At 36.2% G+C, this 22,977-nt stretch overlaps 1 protein-coding gene across 1 annotated transcript in view; it reads left to right on the top strand.

Annotated features, from left to right (window-relative positions):
• LOC310901464 (uncharacterized protein) overlaps nt 1-22,977 on the top strand; it is a 425,578-nt gene that overhangs the window by 38,842 nt on the left and 363,759 nt on the right. The window lies entirely within an intron of this gene.

The following is a 22,977-nucleotide window of genomic DNA, read 5'->3' as shown; positions in this document are numbered from 1 at the left end:
TTATTGGCATGTGAGTTACATGTGAAACTCAGCTCAATCCAAAGGTAAACCTTCAAACTGTGACTGCTTCAGGTTTTAGCTGTAAACTCAGAAACAGGGCTTAGGACACAGTGTGCGCTAATCCCACTCTGATTGGAAGTTGTAAATTTTCATTTCAGCACCACTGGGTCAGTTCAAGTTCAGTTATGTTGCAGAATGAAGCAGTTTACATGTTAAATTACCATTGCATGCTAAGTCATTCTTTCAGTACTGTAGAACTGATTACCAGATGTCATTTGTGGAGGTAGAATCTCATCGAATATGAGAGTACTGTTCTACTAAAAAGATACAAATACCATTTGGGGAACTATTTGAGAAACTAAATTGAGATGCCTTTAATTATAAATATATTTATTTTTAAGAATTTTATTATTTTTTAATTTTTAATAATGAGCAATAAAATAAAAATTAATAGGCCGCTTTATGAATGTGTGGCTGTTTTCACCTAATAAATGGCATGCATCACATTGGAATTCCTGGTAATATTTTAGATATTGAAAATGAGGAAGAATTTTCAGTCAATACCTGTGGTGTCCTGCAGTGTTTGAACATATGCAGTAAACAGCTCTATGTTATGTGTAATTAGAGCATGTTTTGTCATGTCAGTATTGTTTCAGAGTCCTACTCCACTTAAAACAATGAGTTGTTTTTTTCTTTAGAATAACACTGTAGTCATTCTATCTCTTTGTTGCCTGGAAGAGGGGCTGATTTTTCACTCTTGCTTAAGAGCCACCTTATAATTCCCAGATTCCACAGATTCTTTGCTATTCAGACCAAGGCAGAAGTTACAAGGAGGCATGACAGACACATTTCTAGCAATCTGATTCTGAGCTGGGAAGAAAGCTAACAACACTGCCCCTTTCTCGGGACTGACTGAGAAAGGAGCAGAATCTAGTTTTAAAACGACTCTGTTAGGTCTTGACCAAGAAGGAAACTAGAAGTAAACTATTGGTTTTGCTCTCTATTAAGTTTAGGTCTCTACTTCACCATGGAGCTTCTCTGCTGTTTCATTTCGAGATACTTTTTAAGAGAGAGTTTGAAATTCGAAAGCCTCCCAGGTTACTTATGTGTAACAGAAACTAGATTTTAACTGAAGTTTATTGTTTCAAAAGAGTGTCTATTAGATTTGTTCCCAAAATACTGTTTGAATTTTAGAGAAATGATCTGTAGCGAATTTAAAAATTCATGCAAGAAAGACAAATCACTTTCTCAGACAAAAAAAAAATGCATCAGTGGAGATGCATCACTGTCTTTTATGCCTTCATCATCATATCTTGTTACAACAATATGCAAAGTTGTACAATACACAGAAGGTTTAGCAAAGTTTATCCGTTACTGGTTTATGACTATTGATCTTCTTATACATGATTCTGCAGAAGAATTATCTTGCCTACCTCCAATGTTATTTACGTCATGTCTTAGTAACAGGATCTGTTTCACATGTAAGTAGGAACTTAAGGCTGAGCTCAAAGGTGGTAATCAGTAGTATGAAGTCCATCTGGAGGCCAGTAACTAGCGGTGTACCCCAGGGGTCAGTCCTGGGTCCAATACACTTGAACATCTTCGTTAATGATCTCAATGATGGGGCAGAGAGTATGTCAACACGGTTGCTGATGACACAAAACTGTGAGGAGTGGCTGGTACACTAGAGGGTTGTGCTGCCATCCAGAGTCAACTTGACAGACCAGAGAAATGGACTGACAAGAGTATCATGAAGTTGAGCAGAAGTGCAGAGACTTGCACCAATGGAGGAATAACCTCAATTCACCAGTGTGTGCTGGGGACAACCAGCTAGAAAGCAGCTTTGCAGAGAGGGACCTAGGGGTCCTGGTGGCCACCCAGTTGACGATGGTGGTATCCTAGTGGTATCCTGGGCTGCATTAGGTGTGTCACCAGCAGGACGAGGGAGATGATCCTACCCCCTCTACTCAGCACTGGTGAGATCAGCACTGGAGTGCTGTGTCCAGTTCTGGCCCCCCCAGTAAAAGAGACATGTGGAGCTACTAAGAGAGTCTAGTGATGGGCCACTAAGATGACTGTGGGACCAGAGCACTGTCATTTGAGGGAAGGCTGAGGGAGCTGGGACTGTTTAGCATAGAGGAGAGGATGCTTAGAGGGGATTTCAGCAAGATATATAGAAATATCTGAAGGGGGGGTGTAAAGAAGAAGAAGCCAGGCTCTTTTCAGTGGTGTCCAATGACAGGAAAAGAGGCAGTGAGCATAAACAGGAGCCCAAGACACAGGAGCTTCTCTCTGAGTACGTGGGTGACTGAGCACTGGCACAGGTTGCCCAGTGGGGTTATAGAGTCTCCGTCCCTGGAGATACTCAAAAGCCTGGACATGGGCCTGGGCAAACTGCCCTCAGTGACACTGCTTGAGCAGGGGGTTGAACAAAATGATATCCAGAGGTCCCTTCTAATCTCAACCATTCTGTGAAGTCAGTACCTGTTAAAATTATTCAATTAAAGTGACTACATAAATAAAACATAAGACCTCACTGCCGAAAATGGTGTGTAACTGGTAATTATTTGTTGTGTTGCTTCCATGTGTTTTGGCAGAACGGTGTGACATGGAAGGCTGAGTTCTAACTTCTCATTAACCTTACTTTCTCGTTTGTCTTTTTTTTAATTTTTTTTTCTCTTAAACTGTCATTACACTGCCTAGTAGCAACAGAAAAGACAACAGACCTAAAAATTGTACCTCAATAGAATTTCAGAAGTGTGATAGCAGTTGCCATCAGTTGAGAATTTGGCACTAAGAGCATCAGGAAATATTTTTAGCAAGATAAATATTTACATAGCAATCTCCATTACTACAAACTATAAATAATGCCAGCCTAAAAACATGTGTACCCTTCGTCTGTTTCATGACTATGGTTAAACCTCTGTTTACCACTGTTTGAACTGTTTGAAGACAGCTAGCCACACCCACTCTCATTAAGAAAGAAATACAGTGAAAAAAAATGTTTCCAACTTTTTTTTTTTTTAATTCTGTCATATTTGGAAGCTGGCAGAGGAAATCTTTTGCATGTACAGAAGAAGCTATACTTACATGCAGAGAACTTCATAAATATCACCCTTCTTATTTTAATTTTGCCTGTCTTGTTCTTGGTTTGGGGAACCTGGAGGCCAGATGCTGCAGGGAGGATAGACTTCCTGGCAGTAACCCAACTTTGTAAAAAAGAAAAATGCTTTGCAGAGAATGATGAAGAGCTGGCTTTCCAAAGTTTGAAATAATTTTATCAATTTACAACCAAAGCATGACCAGTGATCGTTACCATATACATCTATTATAGCAAATGAAATATATTATAGTAGGCAGCTGAAATATACTTATTCTAAAGAGTAAGAATTTACTGAATAACTGAAAGAACAAGAAGTCTGTGATCTCAAGGAGGAACATGTAGGCAGGTAGGTGCTGCTAGATATTAGCTGACTCATTGATATGAAGGCCACTAAGAGGTCCCCTTTAGTAACTTGTCTTGCTTTATAGTTATGAAGATCTATCATTTTATTAGAGTGAGTCATACTTCTGAGGACAAGAGGTCACTGTGGAACTGGTACCACAGTGCTGAGAGGTGGCAGAAGCAAAAATATATTAGCCATGATGGTTAGATATGACTAAATTTCTCCTTTTTTTTGGTGACTACTACCTTAGGTATTCAGGAAAAATATTTGCTTTACCTATGGCCCATGAAATCATCTGAAGAACTTTTGCATTAAATTAAAATAGAGACCACATCAACTTATGCAAACCAAAGCAGATTGAACAGTTTCATTATTTTAAGGTATCTGCCATTTATATTAGGAAAAGGTATGAATTTACAACTATTGCATGCAAGTTCTTCTCAGATATCTTCTTTTTCGCATTTATGGCCTTAGATGGAAATCTGTGATATTAATCTAGTTCAATATACTTTCAACTGTATATTATTAAAATAATAAGCAAGCAAGAATATTGTAATGATTAATTCCATAATCAAACAACTCATAACAGGCTATGAATAAATCTGTTAACCTTCAAATCAATACAGAAAGATGTTAAAACAAATTATATAGTTGATGTAAAAAAGTTATTTTCTTTTTTGCCTGTGTCAGAACTTTGAAGGAGCAAATTTTTTCCTTTAATCTAAGACCCTAAAAAGACCCTCTACTTAGTGTTTTAACAGTGGCCTTTATGTAACTGGTGAAGGACACAAATATTGGTTCTGCTCTGAAATTATACTCAAAGATAGATGACAATTTATGTGGTAAAATTCATTTAAGATTCTGGGAAGTGCAGAGAATATATAGGTTTCTTTATGGCCCATAACATGAGTTTCTCTAAATGCAGCTCCCGTTGCAGCTCCCTTCCTTGCATAGAACTCACAAAGACATAGAACAGACAGGTGAAGAGCTTCAATTTGTACAACTTTAAGTAGACTCTTTTAAAAAAACTTGTCAGAAGGTACAGATTTGGGAGCCATGATATTGTTCTTCCAAGTCTACGTGTGCATACACAGTCTGTATATTCACATGCTGATAGGGGAAGAATGCTTCCATCTCATAAAATAAGCAATGATTATTGTTTTTCAAGTGTGCTGCCAGTTCTCATGCATTGTTTTCTTCAGGAACTTTGGTTGCTCATTTTTGTTGTCCCTAAAATTCAGCGGAAGAGTAGATTCACTAGATAGGGATGGCAGTAGGAGTTGCACAGGAAACGGTAGCTTCACTGACTGAAGTTTTTCACTTTTTACTCCTGTAAAGGGCCATTAATAGAAAGGCGAGGCACTTGTTTGAGGTATAGTGAGTAAACTGAGAGACCACAAACTTATTTTATGTGTTCATGACTTCCTGGAATGGAAGGAACATTCTCCTTCTTTTCCTGTGAAGACAGACTGTCAACAAGTGTAAGAAAAGTCATGTGGCCCGATCTTTCCATACTACATAGGCTTCAGATCTTGTCCTACTTGTAGCATCCTACTTGTAGCTTCCTACCAATCCTGAAAATTCTACTGATGTATCTACCTATCTGGTGCTTTCAAAAATGCATAAATAAGATCAGATTGACCCTCACTATGAAAAACAACTCTCTTTTTGATGTATTTATCATGGGGACTAGTGCTTCAAAAAATAGTCAATGACATCGTTAGTGTCTATATTTTACCTACACGGACTTTTAAATGCATGACATTTACTTCCTGGCAAGAAATGGCAGAAGTAACATGCGGCCCAAATCAGAACAGAATTTATTAACTACCTCAGTGGCTTTTAACCTAGAGATGCAGAACTGCTTTATCTTTCTATCAGAATTAATTTGTTTGAAACAGTTCACCTTTTTCATTTTCTTTCAAACTTTTTCTTCTTTATTGGTCTGGTAGTGTTTGGTTACTATCCTGTTTTTTCAAATGATAGACAATCTTTAGTATCTGCTTTTGTCACTGAATGTTGGCAGATTTCAGACACCATGTGCAGTTCATATTTCAAAAACTGTAATCGCAAAATAAGAGTAAATTCAAGGAGGATTTCTGCCTTCCTGTCAGCTGCTTTCAGATGAAAATCTAGCATACTTACTGAGTAATCATGTTCTTGGTGTCCCCAAGACACTTATATAAGAAAACAACTTTGAACACTTGTAAAATTTTATATCTATCACATACACTGATTTAGACCATTAGGCCAAACTGCATTTCTGTAACTGTTTTGTGAAAGTAATAGACAGAGTGTCTTACCAAGCTTGGAGGAAACCCAAGAATTTAAAATACCAAAGTACTTTTTAATAATCCTCTTGGGACGTTTTTATCATATGCTATACTCTGTGATCTGCGTTGTTATTGTTCTTCCTACCTTTATGCTCAGAATGGAATATAATCAATAAAAAAACTTAATGCCAAGCTCATTTCTTTCCTGTGTTAGTTAACAGCTCAGCTGTAATTCATTGTGATATCCATCTTCTGTGCTATACCTCTGAAAGTTTCACAAATGCTCTACTCTTCCAGAGCTTTTGTGAAAAGTAAAGCTTAGAGACTCTACTGGAAATTAATAGCAGCTAATGAATTCAGCAAGTTTTCCAATATTCCACATTTATGACTCCTTCAGGATAAAAAAAAAAAAAAAAAGTTATTTACATCATGGACTCAAAGAAGGATTTCTTTCTTATTAACTAAAAGGACTGCATACAAACTCCTACTGAATTCAGTGACCACTGAGATTGCCTGGAGAAAAGCTGCACTTGGAATGCTGTAGATGTAGACATTAAAATAATAATAAAAAACAGGCTGTTGCAATAAATAGTTTTCATTAGCACATCAAAGAACTACACTCTTCTTTCCTTGCTTTGAGTCTGACAAACAAGCAAAATGTCAAGAGATCTGCTTTCTGCTTGGCTTGTGTGCATTTTTTTTTAGCTCATCTTCATTATTTCCTGCCTATAAAAAATGCCTCATAGGGGTTAATTCATTTTTATAAAAGGAAGTGAGATTTTTGGGTGGAATTCATTGCAGAAATTATCACTACTGATTTTTGGAATCTTGAAAACAAAATCTTTCTATGTAGATTTTATTCCTACTCTTTGCAAACATAAATTATTTCTATCAGGTACATTTACGAGCTACAACATGTTTGAAAAAGATCATAAACAATTATGTTGAATAGGCAAAAATTTGCATTTTGGACTGAAGAATCTTAGTTATATCAATGATAATGTTGATCTAGCACTTGCCCTATTAAACGAAAGAATTATTTTTATCTATTTTTACTGGGTGATAAAGAATGGTAGGGGAAGATAACATATGGAAACTTTTGGAAGACTCAGTGCAGTAGAGACATATGAAATAGCTAGAGTGTAATAAAGAAGTGTTAGGGTTAATCCATTGACATCCATCTTTATTTTCTATTCCACTCCATTGCAACCACAAATATGAACTTGACAGATGTTAGTAAAAGACTGGATGTAATCCAGGCTGCAATGGTTGCTGTGGATAGAAAGCTTAAAAGTTTTGGCTCAAGGCTGCAAGAAGCTGGGAAAAAACAGAGAGAGAATTTGGGCTCAGTGACTGATGGACAAAACACGAATTAAATTGATGAACTGTAAAATAAATTCAGATTGAGAAATATAAGGTTGATATAGCTTCATGAAAATAAAGAATTGAATAGCTTGAGATCTGTTATTTGTTGCTAAGGCTTATAATGGTGTTGAGAGATAAGTAATTTATCACTCATTTTACATTGTGTGGTGGGCCTTTCTATGCTGGGATTGGTCAGTTGAGCATGAGTGTAGTATTAGTGTAATGGGCAAGCCTTAGCTTTAAGGGATAGAATGTCATAATTCTCATGTAAATATGAGTCAAGAGTTCAAGTTTCAAAAATCATATTTTAAAATCCGTGCTATAGTCCAACATTTCAGCTTAAGTAAGTGTTTGTGATTGTCAGAATGAGAATAAAAAATACGAGCTTGGAACACAGCTCACCCTCTCTTGCCAAGGTAAGGATAAGCATATTTCTTTCTTTCACCTCCCCAGTGCCACTGATTTTTTTGGCCATGGACATGGAAATTATATCTACCTTAAGAATAACAGGAACGTCTTTGTAAAAGTTGATCTGTTAATAATTCTGTCTTTGTTAACCAGGACCCTTTCCCAGCTACCACGTATTGTGATGCTGAGATCAATTGAAACCTCAGCAGTCAGCTTCTATGGTATTAGAAGTGTTACTACTTAACTGAGCTACTCTCTAAAACTTTAAAAGCTGTTTCTAACAAAATAATAATAGCTTTCTCATCCTTGCTAACATTGTATACTTTTTTGGTTCAGGAAAGCATGAAAACCTTGGACTTTGGCCAGAAAATGTTCCTATTGTTTCTGCTGGAGTGAAGAGTTGGCAAAAAAAACAGCTTTTAATTTTAACTCAGTCTTCACTGCTCTGTTGCAAAAAGTAATCTAAGCCTCTTTACAGATGGTAGTCTAGAAATAAGAAAATACAAGCAGTAGAAACATATATTTGTAATGAACTCCTATATCTTGGCTCTTTCCCATTTGTTCTTGGCTGTTTTTCTAGTAGTAATGCATCATTTTGTTATCTGCTCTCATATGTCTCTAACTTAAAAGTCCATCAGCTTATAGGGTCAATAGAGCTGAAATCCAGAACTTCATTTTTTGTGACAATGCCTCAGTTTTGGTTGAGGCATTTTTTACTATTATAGGGAAGAAAGCAGCTGAACCAGCCCTACAGACTGGTTAATTATCCAGGAGGGTAACATCTTTTACGACCAGTAGGTATTTTTAGAAGAAAGACATAATGTTCCTTCAATAGAGCTTGAAGATTTTTTTCCAAAAGAATGGTGCCTGTTTGATGGAACAAAAATGTTCCACAGGAATGTTCATTCTGTCACAGCTATCAACAGAAAACGGGCAGGGAGGTGAGCTTTTATTTTCTTGCCAGGTTTTGTACCAATCAACCAGCCTGTCAACAGCTGGGTGACATCTTTTCTAGGTTCTCTAGGCTCTTAACCTGGCAAGCTCTCAAGCTCCTCAGTATCCCAGTTCATCACTTGATGGGAAGCCAGCTCTTTCTCTGGCTGCTCGTATGGATCCCAGCAGCTTGCTCCTGGCTTGCCTAAGCTTCCAAGTATCTTGCTAAATGGCTGTCTTCCCTTCTTCTATTCAGCTCCTCAAATGCCACTTCCTCAGACTTCCTAGCTCCTCATCACCTTAGCTTTTGAGGTGTAGTTACTGTGCGTGGCCTGTTGTCCTTCTACCTAGCTCCCAGCATCAGAAACCCAGCTGGCTTGCTCACCAGGAGTTGCTTCCTAGCTGGTTCTCTGTTTAGCTGCTGTATGGGTTCTCTCTAAGGCTTACCGTCCCAGACAGCTGGTTCCTGCTGTTGGTCTTCTCTGGAATTTTTATGGGTTTTCCTACACAAATCAGTGATTTTTTTTTTAAATCTATATAATATTTAAATATAATAATAACATAATATTTAAATATGATAAACACAGTTTTCACAGGAAAGTCTTAAGACTTTAGCTACCTGTGTTCTCCAGAGAGCAGTAGGTTTTTCAAAAGAACACAGTAGATTTAAAAACCTTAAAAAAATAGATATTTCACCTCTATTTTCTGCTAACTGACATGTTTTATCCTCTTATTAAATTCTCTTTCTCCCCTGAGTTTCTAGAAAGACTCACACAATCAGGGAAGGTGACTAACTCTTGAGGGATAACGTTATATACCAATTAAACAAATATTTACCTTAAGAAAATACTCTTCTGTTAATTAGAAGTTTTATCAGTATATGTGCTAAAAGTAAATGCAATGTGAAATAATTCAAAAGGATATTTAAGATAATGGAATTTACTTTAAAATGTCTTACAAGTAAGAATATCATCTAGCAACATTAAAAAAAAAAAGGTTATCTAAAAGTTATCTCACTATGTCTGGCCAGTGGAGGGAGAGGCAAAGCTTGTATGTAGGAGCAGGATAAAGGCCACTTATGACATTACCATTTAGAAAATTTTGATTTTGAGTTTCCTCAATTTTGTATTTATTGATCTCCTTTCTGGTAGAAATGCTATTCTTTACTTTATTCCTTTCATTTTCTTATATTTACTCACTCTTACTTAAGAAGGCCACTGAGCTTCCAGTTGTCTTCTACTGGCTCCCCATAAGCTTTAGTGAGTTTTTAATTTATATTCTGTGTGAAATATCTCTCAAAAATGTACACATGCACTGGTGTCCTGAATGTTTTGAAATCTATTCTAGAATTGTATCTATTTGCAAATGAAGGCTTAGCAACATAACATTTTAAGAAAGGCTGGGATTATTAATTCTAAGTGTCTTCATGAGGTTCTGCCCTTGCATGGAGCTAGGCAAATTTTCACTTATTGCCTGTTTGATTTACGTAGTTTTTGAAGTAGAAGTGACAAATTTAAAAATTTCATAAGCATGACAAAGCAGGAGAAGAATCTGCATGTCTGTAGGCCCATGAACAAATGCTAAGTGAGGTTTTTAAAAATTGTCTAAATTTGTTACTTTGACAAACAAAAGCCTCAACCTAGTGTTTATTTAATTAGGGCAAAACAAGTTTACTGATTAAATAGCAGTAAATACATACATATGTACAAAAATGCATATTTTAAGATTTTATGATTTTTATTTAAAGATGAAGAGAAAATACAAAATGTTAAATAGTTTCTAAACTGAAACTAGGTGATGTTTCAGGATGTTTTTTCAATTATGCAGTGGGCATTTTTGTTTGACTTTCTGTTTGCTTTTAAGATACCTGCCCTTTATAATCACATTCCTATCTCCATTCCTGCCCTTACAAGGTTGTAATTTCCCTTTCCATTTAAAGACAACCAGAGACCAATGCATTTCTCTTAGATACAATGCTCTGATTGCTATGAGTTTCTCAGCAGCTAGAGATTTCTGCACTGTGGAGGTATATGAATGCAGGATTTTCTTGCCTTAGTACAGTAATAATCCCCTTTTGTCTTAAAAACTGCTGTGAATGTGGCTGGCTATTGTTCAGTGGCTCCCCAATCCATGCCACGTCTTCAGAACCCTGTTTCCTGCTCAGCCTAAGATTTTCATTTCCTTACCTTAGCTTTGAGATTCATCTCAGGAGCAACGACTGCCCTCACCATACGGTGGCACCACCCTAAACACATACAAAATCTCAGGTACCACACAGAACTCTTCAGAGGGTGCGTATAAGGAGTTATGCATCTTTCAACTCCAGCAGCCATGTGATGACCTTAATCCTGATACCCATGTACAGTCTTGTGTTTGGATGCTTGCGTACACACACAAAATATTTTTTTTCTGCGTAATGAGCCAGAAAGCTCCTTGAATCCAGTCTGTTGGTCAGAATCTGTGTTCCTTGTGTGTATTGGGCTAATTATTAGTTACATGGGTGCAGTGTGAGTGGGGAATGCTGTTTTGTGTGCTGGCTGGTACCTCTTTGCTGGGTGCCCCCTCTGGCTGGCCTCAGCAGTTCTGGAATGAGCAGCAGCAGAAACACAAGCTCCACAGACTTCAGCACACGTACTCTGCTTCTGAAGCAATGAACTGTCTGCAACCAGTCTTCTGTCAGTACATCAGTATTTCAGAGTATTAGTTCTAACAAGAGGTGAAACAGTAACAGAGCATCAGAATGGACTTCTAGGCATCTCTCGAGCCAGCTCCCGTTCAGCTCACCTCCCTGTGAGGAGAAGGCTGTTTTGTTCACACTGCTGCTATAGAGAGGTGAAGTCTTTCTGAAGAAGAGTACTCAGTGGAGCAAAGGAAATTCACACAGAAAGGGGCACCTCTGAGTAGCTAAGGGGATGAGGTTGTAAGGGAATGAGAGAGAAGTTGTTTGTAGAGGTGTTTTGAATGTTTATTTAAACAAGTTATAAATCTTTAGTGAGCAACTGTTCATACCAGTACTCACCCAGAGCTTCAGGACCTAATGCAGGCATTGATTCTCATTCTCGCTCCTTTTCCAACACTTCAGACTATTCAGTGTGTTCCTCTTTGGCACATGTTAGAAAATGATAAAAAATGTTACTAATCTCATATCTGTATTTGAAGCTTGGCAACTATAGTGCACTCTTGGTATTAAGAAGCTATTTCCGGTAAGCAGTCAGGCCAAAAGAAGGTATCCAGAGTATACTGCAGAGATTTAAAAATGTATCTTCGGCTCAACCCCCTCCCCCCCCCCAAGTCATACCAAAGCAGCATTTGTGTACCTCATAATTAGTGTGAAAGTTTGTATGGTGTCACAAGAAACTCTGCACCTGCTATTTGGCATCATTTAGGTTGGAAAAAGGTGACAACAAAGCTGTGCAAATGGTTAGGAGCAATTTTGTAAAAGCAAAGCAATTAGATCAGCTATTATGAAAGTTCTGGATCTGAAAAACAAGGCATAGTTTTTCAGAGTAACTCTGTGAACTGTGAGGCTTATGGCAACTTTTATATTCTAGGAAATAGTTGAAAGTGATATCCTTTTATGTATTCACTATAGGAATAGAGAAGAGGATATTATTTTCAGATGTTAGAGCAAGAAATAGTTCTTGCTTCTAGAAAAAGTCACTTCTGGAGAAAGAATTTTATGCATTTATCAAACAAAAGTGTTTTTTGGATCTGGAATTGGAAGTTCTTCTCAGCTGACAGGTCCTTGCTAATTTAGTAAGTAGTATTTATCATTATGCAAATATTCATTATTCATGAGGTTTATTATTCATTAATAAACCATCAGATTTTTGTGGTATCAGACAACTATTTTTGCATACCATACCTAGCATTGATGTTACAAATCCTGAAAAAAAGCTTTATATAACTAAAATATAACAGTTGGTCTAGCTAGTAACACTGCCAACACTATCCAGTTATGCTATTTTAGCTCCTGATGGTTTGGAGCTCACTTCAAGCCTGACCATAACAGTCTGAAAAAGTTATATCTTCACCACTACAACCTTGTCCATGGTGACCTATAAAACCAAACAAAGTGTTGGGCAGTGTGGGAGGACTTATAAATATGTTCATGTGTAAAAAAGAATTTCACAAAAGCTGGATATGGATTCAATAACACAGTTCTATTTGAGGAGGAATTATCTCAGACTTCCATACAAAAACCAAACTTGTCATTTGGTTTTTCTACTTCAAAATTTCTCATCTGAACCGTTTGGGAGATATTATGTAAAATGCTACATAAAATTTGCTGAGAGAATTTTAGAACTGGTTACAGTAAATTTACGTAGCAATCTGAATGCATGCCAATGTTAGTGTTTTAGAAAAAGAGTTTCTTCCTTTCCACACCCTTTAAACATCCTTAAAGTATTTCCAAGAAAAGAAACAAGTGTAAAGATCATACAGTATGTTTGGCATTTCTGATAAAGAATGCCTGATTTATGAGACTTTTGCACACCACTCATGTTCCCAATCCATAGAATTAACCCCCTTTTTGACTTGCACAGGCAATTTCCTTCTGTCTCATAAACAAAGTTCTTGAAGGCAGGTGAAACTGGCTTACACAGCTTATGTAATATTCTGTCATGACAAACATGCAGCACAATTATTTTCCTTGAAAGTTCCTGGTATGATGATTGCAGAAATAACTGGTTTGCGTTCAGTCTACAAGCAAACACACAAGCACAGAAAAGGTACTCTAACCACCACTAGGGAAAGCCAGTGCACTCCATTTGTCCAGAGGATACCAGGCTTTGCTTCCTATTAATAGATCCCAGAAGAAGTAAGAGGCTGGAGCTCAAGTTCCCCCATTCTGCAGTTAGTGGAATCAAAGGAGTGATGAGGCATGTATGACATCCCATTGTACCGAGTTCTAGGTAAAAGACTGTTTCTGCAGTTCAGTAGAGAGTACTTCTGCATAACTGTTTCTTAAGGGCCATGAGTAAATTTCACAGCCTTTCAGATTTTGTTGTGTGTACATTACTCTGATAGGGTTTTATAGCTATTTTTCTCTGTGTTATTTTCAATGTTTAATTAGTGCAGCCAAATACATATGAAGCTCTTAGACACTCCAAAGAAATTTTAACTCCTACCTGTTTGTTAGCATTCATGCTTATTTAATTTAAACCAAAAACTTCAAAAATATATTGATCTTTTGTGTATAAGTGTGTTGCGTGGATTCACTCAGGATCTGAGGCAGTTCCCCAAAGAGGGCATATTGTTTGGTGTTACAAGAGTGTATAGTGAAATGAAGCCATCTGTGTGACGGATGCGCTGCATGAAGTAAAACTGTCTCATTAACCTTAACCACAGCATCATTAAACTGGTCAAAACACAAGACTGTGCAACATTTTGGCACACAATTAATTTATTCACTAATCTTTTTTTAACTAAGAACATCTTTCTCAGCTGTAATGTTTTACTGAAGGTATTTGTTGGCCAAGAGAGCAATTAAACAATTACATCTTGTAACTTCTGGCTTATTTACATAGTGCCTGAAAGAGCATCAGCAAAAATATATTTACTGGATACATAATACAGTTATTATTTTTTTTTTTTACTTTTTTTTTCCTCTTTTCCCCACACCTGTGTGATGATACACATAGTAGCTGCACTTTAAAATAAATCCATCAGACTGATTTTCCTGATCTGATATACTAAGTAGTTATTAGTTTGTTTTATGTCCCTGACTGGTTCCTGTCATTCTCTCCTTTGCTGCATGCCAAGAATACAGTCTCCCTTGTCACCATGACTCATTGCCAAATCTGTCATTAGTTTTCACCTAGATTGCTAAAACACCACTTGTTCTCACTCCAGTTCTGGTCCCCAAATGGCCCCATAGTTACCTACATTGCCAATTCACTTGCCCTGTCTCTTGAATGCGCTGTTCATCTGAATGTAGAACACAATGTCAAGTTTTAGCCTTGTTCAGAATTTTGGTTAATATTAATCCATGGCATTACAGGATTTTATGTCCTTCCTTGTCATCTTCCTCATTTGGGTGGAGAGATGTCAGCTGATTTTCAGGTGGCTGAATACCATTTTAGATTTTTCTGTTCAAAGTGAATTAAACTGAAGAAAATGAGCTCATGAGTGTCTATTGAGAGACTGGACAACTCTACGGGAGTTTTATTTAGCTGTGGTGTAAAGATACGGTTCACTAGAGGGAGACTAAGTAGACCTTGACACAACTGGCTATTGTGGTCTATTTTGACAGTAATATGCATACTGAAGAGAAGTCATTAGTCCACAGATTGGAGTCTCTTGCACTGCTCCATGAAGAATTCAACTCTGTATTCTCTCCTGTTACCACGTACTGATAATATACATAAAAAGTTTATTTTGTATGTGCTTTCCAGTGGAAAAAAATATTATGGATCACTGAGTCTTAGAAGTATTCTTGTGGAGCTTTCATTTTACATTAAAACTTCATACTGCAGGAAAACCTTATACTACTCATGACTACATGAATTCAAGACGATAGACATAGTTCTCAATATTACTCTACTGTGTAATTACTCTACTGTTTATTTCATAGCTTAATTCAGGCAAAATAGAAAGTAAATATATTTTCTAAAAGGAATAACCATCTTTCTAGAAAGAGTAGATTTTGTTAAAGGGTTAGTATATATTCACAAGGGCAAAGACAGAATTCATATGGAAAATTTGCTGTTAATGCATAAATATTACTGGATTGTCAGGTATGGTGCACCACACATTAGTTAATATGTTGCAGTTACTCCTCACTCCTTTGGAAAAAACGGCATTTATTATTAACTTTGAATTCTCTAGTTCAGTGGGTTTCTCAGAACCTTAAATTTATGGATAATTTATTAATTTAGTTAAGGTATATGTACACTCTCCACTCTCTACGATCTTGTCTGGAAATCACTCCTTATCCTTTAAAGACAACAATAAATAAAAAATGACTATTAGTAATGTGTGAATTCCCAAGGACAGGAAGTCAAGGCATTACACATACATATGCAAATCATATTAAAGAAAAAAAACTGAAGTTTGTTTAATGGCTGCAATCAAAATCTCATGAGTTTTCTGTTCAGAAAAAAAAAATAGCTGAAAAGGGGCATGAAAACAGCTTTATTTGTAATAGTTCCACTGTTTGCTTTTCAACTCTCATGAAAACATTGTATACACACAGTTCTCAGTCTTTCTAAGCCTTACCCCTATTTTTAGTTTTGGCTTTGTCTGGATGTGAGTAAAAACATCTTCATGGCAACAAGTGAAAAGTCAACAACTGAAAGATGCTTTGAAAAACTTTCTATTGACCCCTATGCATTGGGAATGTCTGAGCATTGAATGCAAAATTGTAGCTCAGTTTTTATTTTCTTATATTTTCTGAGGAGGGACAGATAATAAGGGTGGTAGTATTTTGTATTTAAACCACAGAAAAACTAATCATTCTAGCTAGGCAGAACATGCTGTGGGTACAGACAATGGCAAAATAGTGCCTTGTGCCAAGAGCCACGTGCCACAGTAATGATGAATTAAGTAGGGGCACTGCATTCTCCTGGGTCCTGCTCTAGGCCAATGGATCCTTTTACCTAGGTGTGGATTTATTCATTGTACTGGTGCTCTGTTCAAGTACCCTGATGTCCAATGAACTCAATCTGGTAAGATTCAAAAGATTTGTCCTCCTATTTTGATTATAAAATGGGAGCTCTTACATTCAAATACTAGGATGGCACTGTTATATTCATAATAGAGATTATTTATTGGTAGTGAAAATATATCAAATGTCCAAAAATAATGTCTGTGACTTTGTTGGAAGTTGTGCTATTAATTTGTTGCTTAGATTTCTGCTTTTGCTCATTTGGACATGAGTTTTGTTATCTTTTCATACAAAGTGCTTAAAGCTTGTACTTTGCTGAATGCAACTTACATAAAAGCTCAGTTTTGCTTGTGCTTTCTGGGTCATCTACAAGGAAGCACAAGAATCAGCAAACTTACTTACAAAGCGAGTTGTTTGTCCTAACTCAGGTCAAACCACCAAAAGTTTGCCTGTGAATGTTCTCTGAAATCCAAATGACTTATTATCAGGCTTCCTTTGCTTTTGATCCTGTTGTAGGATGATGTGTTTTCCTAATGATGCAGAATCTCTCATTAAGTTCAGGAAACAGGATATAAGGATAAGTCAATTGACTCAATTTATGGGCATAATAAAGCAGGCCCTATTACATTCAGCAATCAAGGCAAGACGAGGTGAAACACAAAGCTGTAAAGTTGTTATGACAAATAGTTTAGTATTTACCTGCAAACACAGAGTTAATACACCGTGTTTTTGAAGTAGAATTTGAGGCACTATAGTCTGAAAATAATAGTCAGAGTCTATTGTTTCATCTGTCATCTAAGAATATTTCAGAGTTCATTCAAAGCCAGAAATATCTACTCTTAAATCATGATGAACTACAAGAATTTTCTGAAGCATTTCCTAATGTCTGCTCAACATCTCCTTTTGGCCTTTCTGAGTCAGTGTTAACAGCTGGGGCATTTTTTTTTCTTACTTGTAATATAATTAAAAACAAATTTAGCAGCAGAATAGAAGTTTTGTCAGTTGGAGGCCTGTTAGTTTTTAGGAAGGTGATTGGCAATGTACACAGCCGTTCCTGACAATTATGAAGTTAGAACAGGGAAACAAGGGAAAGAGACTAAATTTACCAAATATGGTTTTCTTTGTATGTCAGTGACAACAAATCATTGGAGTGGCTAGAGTTTTTCATGCAGCATGCATGAATCAAGCTCTTTTACACATACGGCATTACAGAAATTACAGTTGAAATTTAATATCTTCCCAGAGAAAGCAATACAATAAATGCTTCCATATTGCATGGAACACAGTAGCTGGTAAAGAAAACATTGGCAATTGGGATTTAGGCTGTACTGTCTTAACAGGAAAAGAAATTCTTTTATTTTCAGATGGAATATAGTCCAAAACCAGCACAGAGAGATGCTGGTTATTCATGCAATTAAAAGTTTCTTTGAACTTCATCTACCTAGATCCAATGAAGTTCAAAATTATGAAAAGAGGTCTTGAGATTTTGCATAATTAGGTCTGTCATGGTGCAGATCTTGCCAAAGGGGTAAAATAGGGCAATAATGAAGGAAATGTGTGAAGCAAGTTGTCAGCCATCAGTACTATTATTCCCTAGTATTGAACTAGGGTGCTCAGGAGCAAGGCTATTTGGAGGTGTTCTTTCTCTGTATGTGTTGTTATTTTTGGGAATATTTAATGCAGGGCTTTGACCACCTATGACAGTTTCTGTAAGGAAAGATATGTTCATCTGGAAGTCTTATGTCCAAATCAAATTCAGACAATAATATTTCACTTATATTATTCTGGACTGCTTCGAATTGTCTCCCGTAGTGTGACACAGGAAGTAGACATTCTAAGGAAAATGTTATGAGTGACCCTTACATATCATTTTTATGTTTGTAAAGTGCTTTTGAGTCTTAAGGAACTGTAAGTGCTAAGTGCAAGGCATCATGAATATTACATAAATCTATGCTCATTAGCATTAAAAATTCAAAACCAAATTATTTTCAGTGACAGAATTTCTTCTTATGTTCACTCATTCAACAGGCAAAATTAAAGTAAAATACTAGCAAGACAATTCCAGTGCCAAGAAAGGCACTGCATTTCAAGACCAGGGGCAGAGGAATTAGAATCAACATTGTAAATATCTTCATTATCCACTTCGTACAACTGTTGGAATAAAATCGTCTTGTAAACTCACTAACAATGTCTCAGTTTGCTATTTTTCTCCCTTGATATCAGAGCCTACACATTTGAATAACTATGGTGAAGATTTTTTACTAAGGTGGTCAAAATAAAATATAACAGCAGGGACAGTGCAGCTGCTGTGTAAGATAAGTGTAATAATGATATTGATGATTTTACTAACTTAGTGAACCAGAATTTACCTTGGGAATAGGGATTAGTTTGTTGTCCATCATCATTATTTCATTCATCAGATAGATGTTGCTCTGGGCAACTGCTATGTGCTATGCTACTTGCCTCTCCTAGTTCTAGCTTTTTTTTTTTTTTTTTTTTTTTTTTTTTTTCCAGAGTGATTTGCATCAACTGCCTTTGCATGGGAGGTTAAGATGAGAACTAGATGTGGGAAAGAGAGGTGTAAGAACTGTAAAATGCACTGTTGGTAGAGCAGTGCTTTCTTCCTCTGCGTTCGCAACATCTGCTGGTACTGACAGCAACAGGCCACAGCAAACACTATGCCACACACTTCCAAGGGCAGCGATGCCAGGAGCAGCTGGCTGTGAAAGCACAAGCTCTGCAGACTAGGTCCCTGTCTCCTTAGAAACAAACAAGATGGATGGGCAGTATGCCAGTTTAGGCTGCTGAGTACTTTGTTGCTTGAGTCTTGTGGTCATGGGTGAGCAATGTACAAAAGTTTTTAAGCTCTTCCTAAGGAGTACATTGTTGCCATTTAATCTAATGGTTGGTTGGTGTGTATTTTGAGGACGAAACAATCGGGATAGAGTTGAGAGTGTATGTAGCAAATGTTGACTTCCAGGCAGATGTATTTCTTTTTGAAGTAGCATAAAAGAAAAAATCTATAGCAACTTTATGAGATAGCAAACACATATCTAAGCAGTGGCAGTACGAGCTGTAGGTGGTTGCTGAGTAGCCAACATTTATATTTCAAAAAGTCAGTGCACATTTGAAAAAGTTCACTGCACATTCATGTGTCACTGCATGTTTTTATGGCCCTGCTGTGCATGCAGAACTGTTGGTTTTCTTCAAATTGAAAATAGTGTGAACCTGACCAGCACTACACAATAGCATGGACTCCTTTTGCAACATCTGGTTCCCTTCATACTGTAATAGACAAACAGCTAAACATTCAGTGGCTTAATTTCTTTTTCTTTTTGTAAATCTGAGGCTTCAGATGCTTATCAGATCCTGACGGGCTTGCTGTTTTTACTTAGGCAAAATCACTACTGACTTTGAAGCCCATATCAGCTTTGTCTAGCTAATGAATGTTGACTTGAGAATTTGGCCCCAAATTCCTTTTATAGATAAATCATCTGGAGCTCTCACATAAGCAAGCTGACTACTTATGTTTCTAGTATTTTGGGTGGTTGCTAGCATAAGGAGCATCACAGAAGCAAATGACCTTTCTCACAACCCTTCAATTTCAAGTTGGAATTGGGAATTGAAAATAGGTGTTTATATAAAATGCATTTTTTTTTTCTGGCAGGAAAGTGAAATGAGTTCAATAACTTTGTACCCAGGAACACTCCTACAGAAACAGATAGCAGTAGTATCAGCCTTCAGTGGGAGCAGAAATGACAAAGAATACTAAGAAATAGGACCAGACCTAGGAGGACCTACAGCTGCAAAACATTATATAACATGTGGGCAGCTACACAGGTGTTATAAAACTGCTGGAGTTGAGGGACTATTTGATTAGCTAATTACCCTTATAAAAGGGCAACTTAATCTGTGTGAAACTCCCCCAGCTGAAAACTCATTTTGTCATTCTATTTTCAGATTTTCTCTCCACAAATTGCAGTTAAAAATAATTGGAAATTTAAAAGAAAAGAAAGAAAGAAAAAAGAGAATCTAATTTGTCCATAAAAAAAATCAACTTTAAAATTCCTCCCTGGTGGTCTGGTATTATTAAATATTCTCCTTGGTTTTTTTTTTTTTTTTTTTTTTTTTTATCTTGGTTTATTGGAGAGAGAAAAACAATTATCTGTAAACGTAATTTTTAATGCATGGTAATAAAAATAAATGGTACAGCTTTGCTGCTGCTCACCTAAATCTTCTTCCCTGGTGGTCTAGTGGTATTAAATAATCTGTTCCACATGTATTCATCATTTGCTGACAGGAAAAGGAAAACTTTTTACATTTTACTGTCCACAAAACAAACACAATGTTAGTTAATCAGGTGGAGAAGACTTTTCTGAGGCCCACTCAAGAAACAAAAGAAACATTTTACTTTTCCAGCTGGTGATTTTTACCTCTGTTAATTTACATGACAATTAGTATGAAACTAGAATGGCAGAAATTATTTCCAGAATGCCCTTTGAGTTCAGTACTATTTTGGCCAGATAATATTTGTTATGGTTTTATTCTTTTTTACAACAAATTAACTGAAGTAATGAGTGTTTGCCACAAATTATCTCAGTGCTGATGAGTCATTCCTTTGCTTTAGGATATTCACTGTCTGCTTTACATTTATAGATAACACTTTTAAATGTAATCACATAGTGCTTTACTAAATTAGATTAACAAACATTGTCCTTCCTTTTTCAAAGACTGCTAAACTGATCATTGTTGATGCACAGTGTGAACTTCCCTATAGCTCTGTGGCAATGCCATGGCAAGAGCACAAAATGGAAGAACCTCGGTCTCTGTTTCTTCCCCTATCTCATAAACTAGTAGTATGTCCTAATTCAAAAATCTGAAGTTTTTATTTTCCATGTGTCCTTAAAGAAAATAACCTTTTGGCAATGGAAGTTAATTCCACATTAATTCTTATTAATCTTATTTTTTGACATTTGTGCTTAAAAACAAATTTTCTCTTGACCAGTTTTAGACAGCATGATGTCATAGCTTTGTGTACTCTCAGAGAAGACAGACGGAAAATCACTGATTTGTTGGATGGAGTATTATATATATTAACACTGAGTTTTGAAAATACATGTCCATACTGTTATAATTTTGGTTTTGGCATAAAGTTCAGTAACAAATTTTAGAGATTTATCTGTGATAACTGATGATTCTTTTTATTTTGTAAAACAATATATATGATTTACTTATTAAATACAAGCTGATATTATTAACATATAAATCTCAAGTATTATACTGGATGTATACTTCATATGGCACATTGGGGATGTTGACAGAAACTGCTTCATTTCCTTTGGGCTGTTTTACTTTGATACAGTTTGGACATTGAAAACAGCAGTGGGTAGAAAATACATACTGGATCATTTTTACAAAAGCTAGTGCAGAGGTTTTTTTTTTTCCTAAAAAGCCTGTAAATAACAAGAACATAATAGACTGCCATGAGATGTAATTTTGATCTCATTATGCTGTGAAGGCTTGATAACACAAGAGAGGTAAACCACAGGAGAGGAATAGATTTCTTATCACAATGATGTTAAAAGTAAAAAATCATTCCAAAGGGTTTGCAGCCCATTCTTGGGAAGCACAAATATTTTTGTTTTAAAATAGGAAGATATGTACATTTGTTTTTAAACATGAATTGCTTTCATCTCAGAGGTATAAAATAATTAACTTAAACTCTGATAAAATCTGTAGTTTGTAATTGAAAACATGTGCATTGTGGGACTAGTGGAATGTTTCCAGCCAAGCTGTGTGTGGCAGAAAGGAATCTCTACAGAGCTCAAAGCATTCCTGGTTTTATGGTAAATGTCTCTCTCTCCTCACTGAATTCTTATTAATCAGTTTTATTTACATGGCGTTGTAGTGATCTATTGAAGAGGAAAATGCTTTAAAAACATTTTGAAAGAGACATAAGAGTCCTTGAGGGAGTAGACTTTAATTTAGCAGCAAGCTCCTTTGTAAACCACTTTCAGTGATAAGGCTTTAAAAAAACACAAACTTCTTATGTATGTATGTACGTACTTGTTTTCTACTGATGCTGTTGGGGAGACTTTCTGGGAAACTCCTTTATAGTGGAGCAGTGAATGAATTGTGTGCCAATGATACACTTTGTTAGAACATACTTTTTTTTCACATTAACTACTATGAAAATTTTACAAAAACAACTGCTTTCAGGGGCATGTGGTACTCAAGGATATTAATGCAAGCTAGAGCACTGTTTTTGGGGCAAATGTCACATTATTAAATGTGAAGATGGAAGAGGAAAACCTAATCTAAAACCATTACTTGTCTCTATCAAAAGACTTCTTCTTCTTTTTCTATTTTTCTTTTTTCCTTTTTTTTTTTTCCCAGAACATTGCCTTTATTGAATATTTTATTCAACAAAATATAGCTTCTAGAGACTGTTAAGTTCTCAGTGAGGGAGTCTATTGTTGGTTTCTGAAAATGCCTCACTGAAGATATTTAATTTATTTTCTAATCTGGTTATCTTTAGTAGCATGAAGTTGGTTGAGTTTCAGTCCCTTTAACATTCCTGTGGAGATGATCTTTGAGCAGTTATGTAGTAAAAAATTCAGTCTGGGTTAAAAAACCTTCCTAGGACCGAAGTAAAAATGTGGCAGCTTGCCTGTAGGAAATCCTATGTTGGCTATGGTGCTATCAGTATTTTTTTTTAAGATAGTTCAATGTAAGCTCAGATACACCTACATGAGTTGTAGTTCAACTTTTAAACTGTAATACAGAAACACATTCTGATTTGTTTCTAAAATACCAAGTACCAAGTTTGTTACAGTGGAGAGTTTATGAAAAAAACACTATCTGATTGTATAAATGAATACTGGAAAATATTTATTAAACAATGATGTACAAGCTTTTCAGGTACTTAATTAGCCACAATGTTTTT

The sequence above is a fragment of the Anser anser genome (assembly GCF_964211835.1).
Source record: "Anser anser genome assembly, chromosome: 6".
Classification (NCBI taxonomy): Eukaryota; Metazoa; Chordata; class Aves; order Anseriformes; family Anatidae; genus Anser; species Anser anser.
Note: the sequence above shows the minus strand (reverse complement) of the source record. Positions and strands in the feature narration are given on the sequence as shown.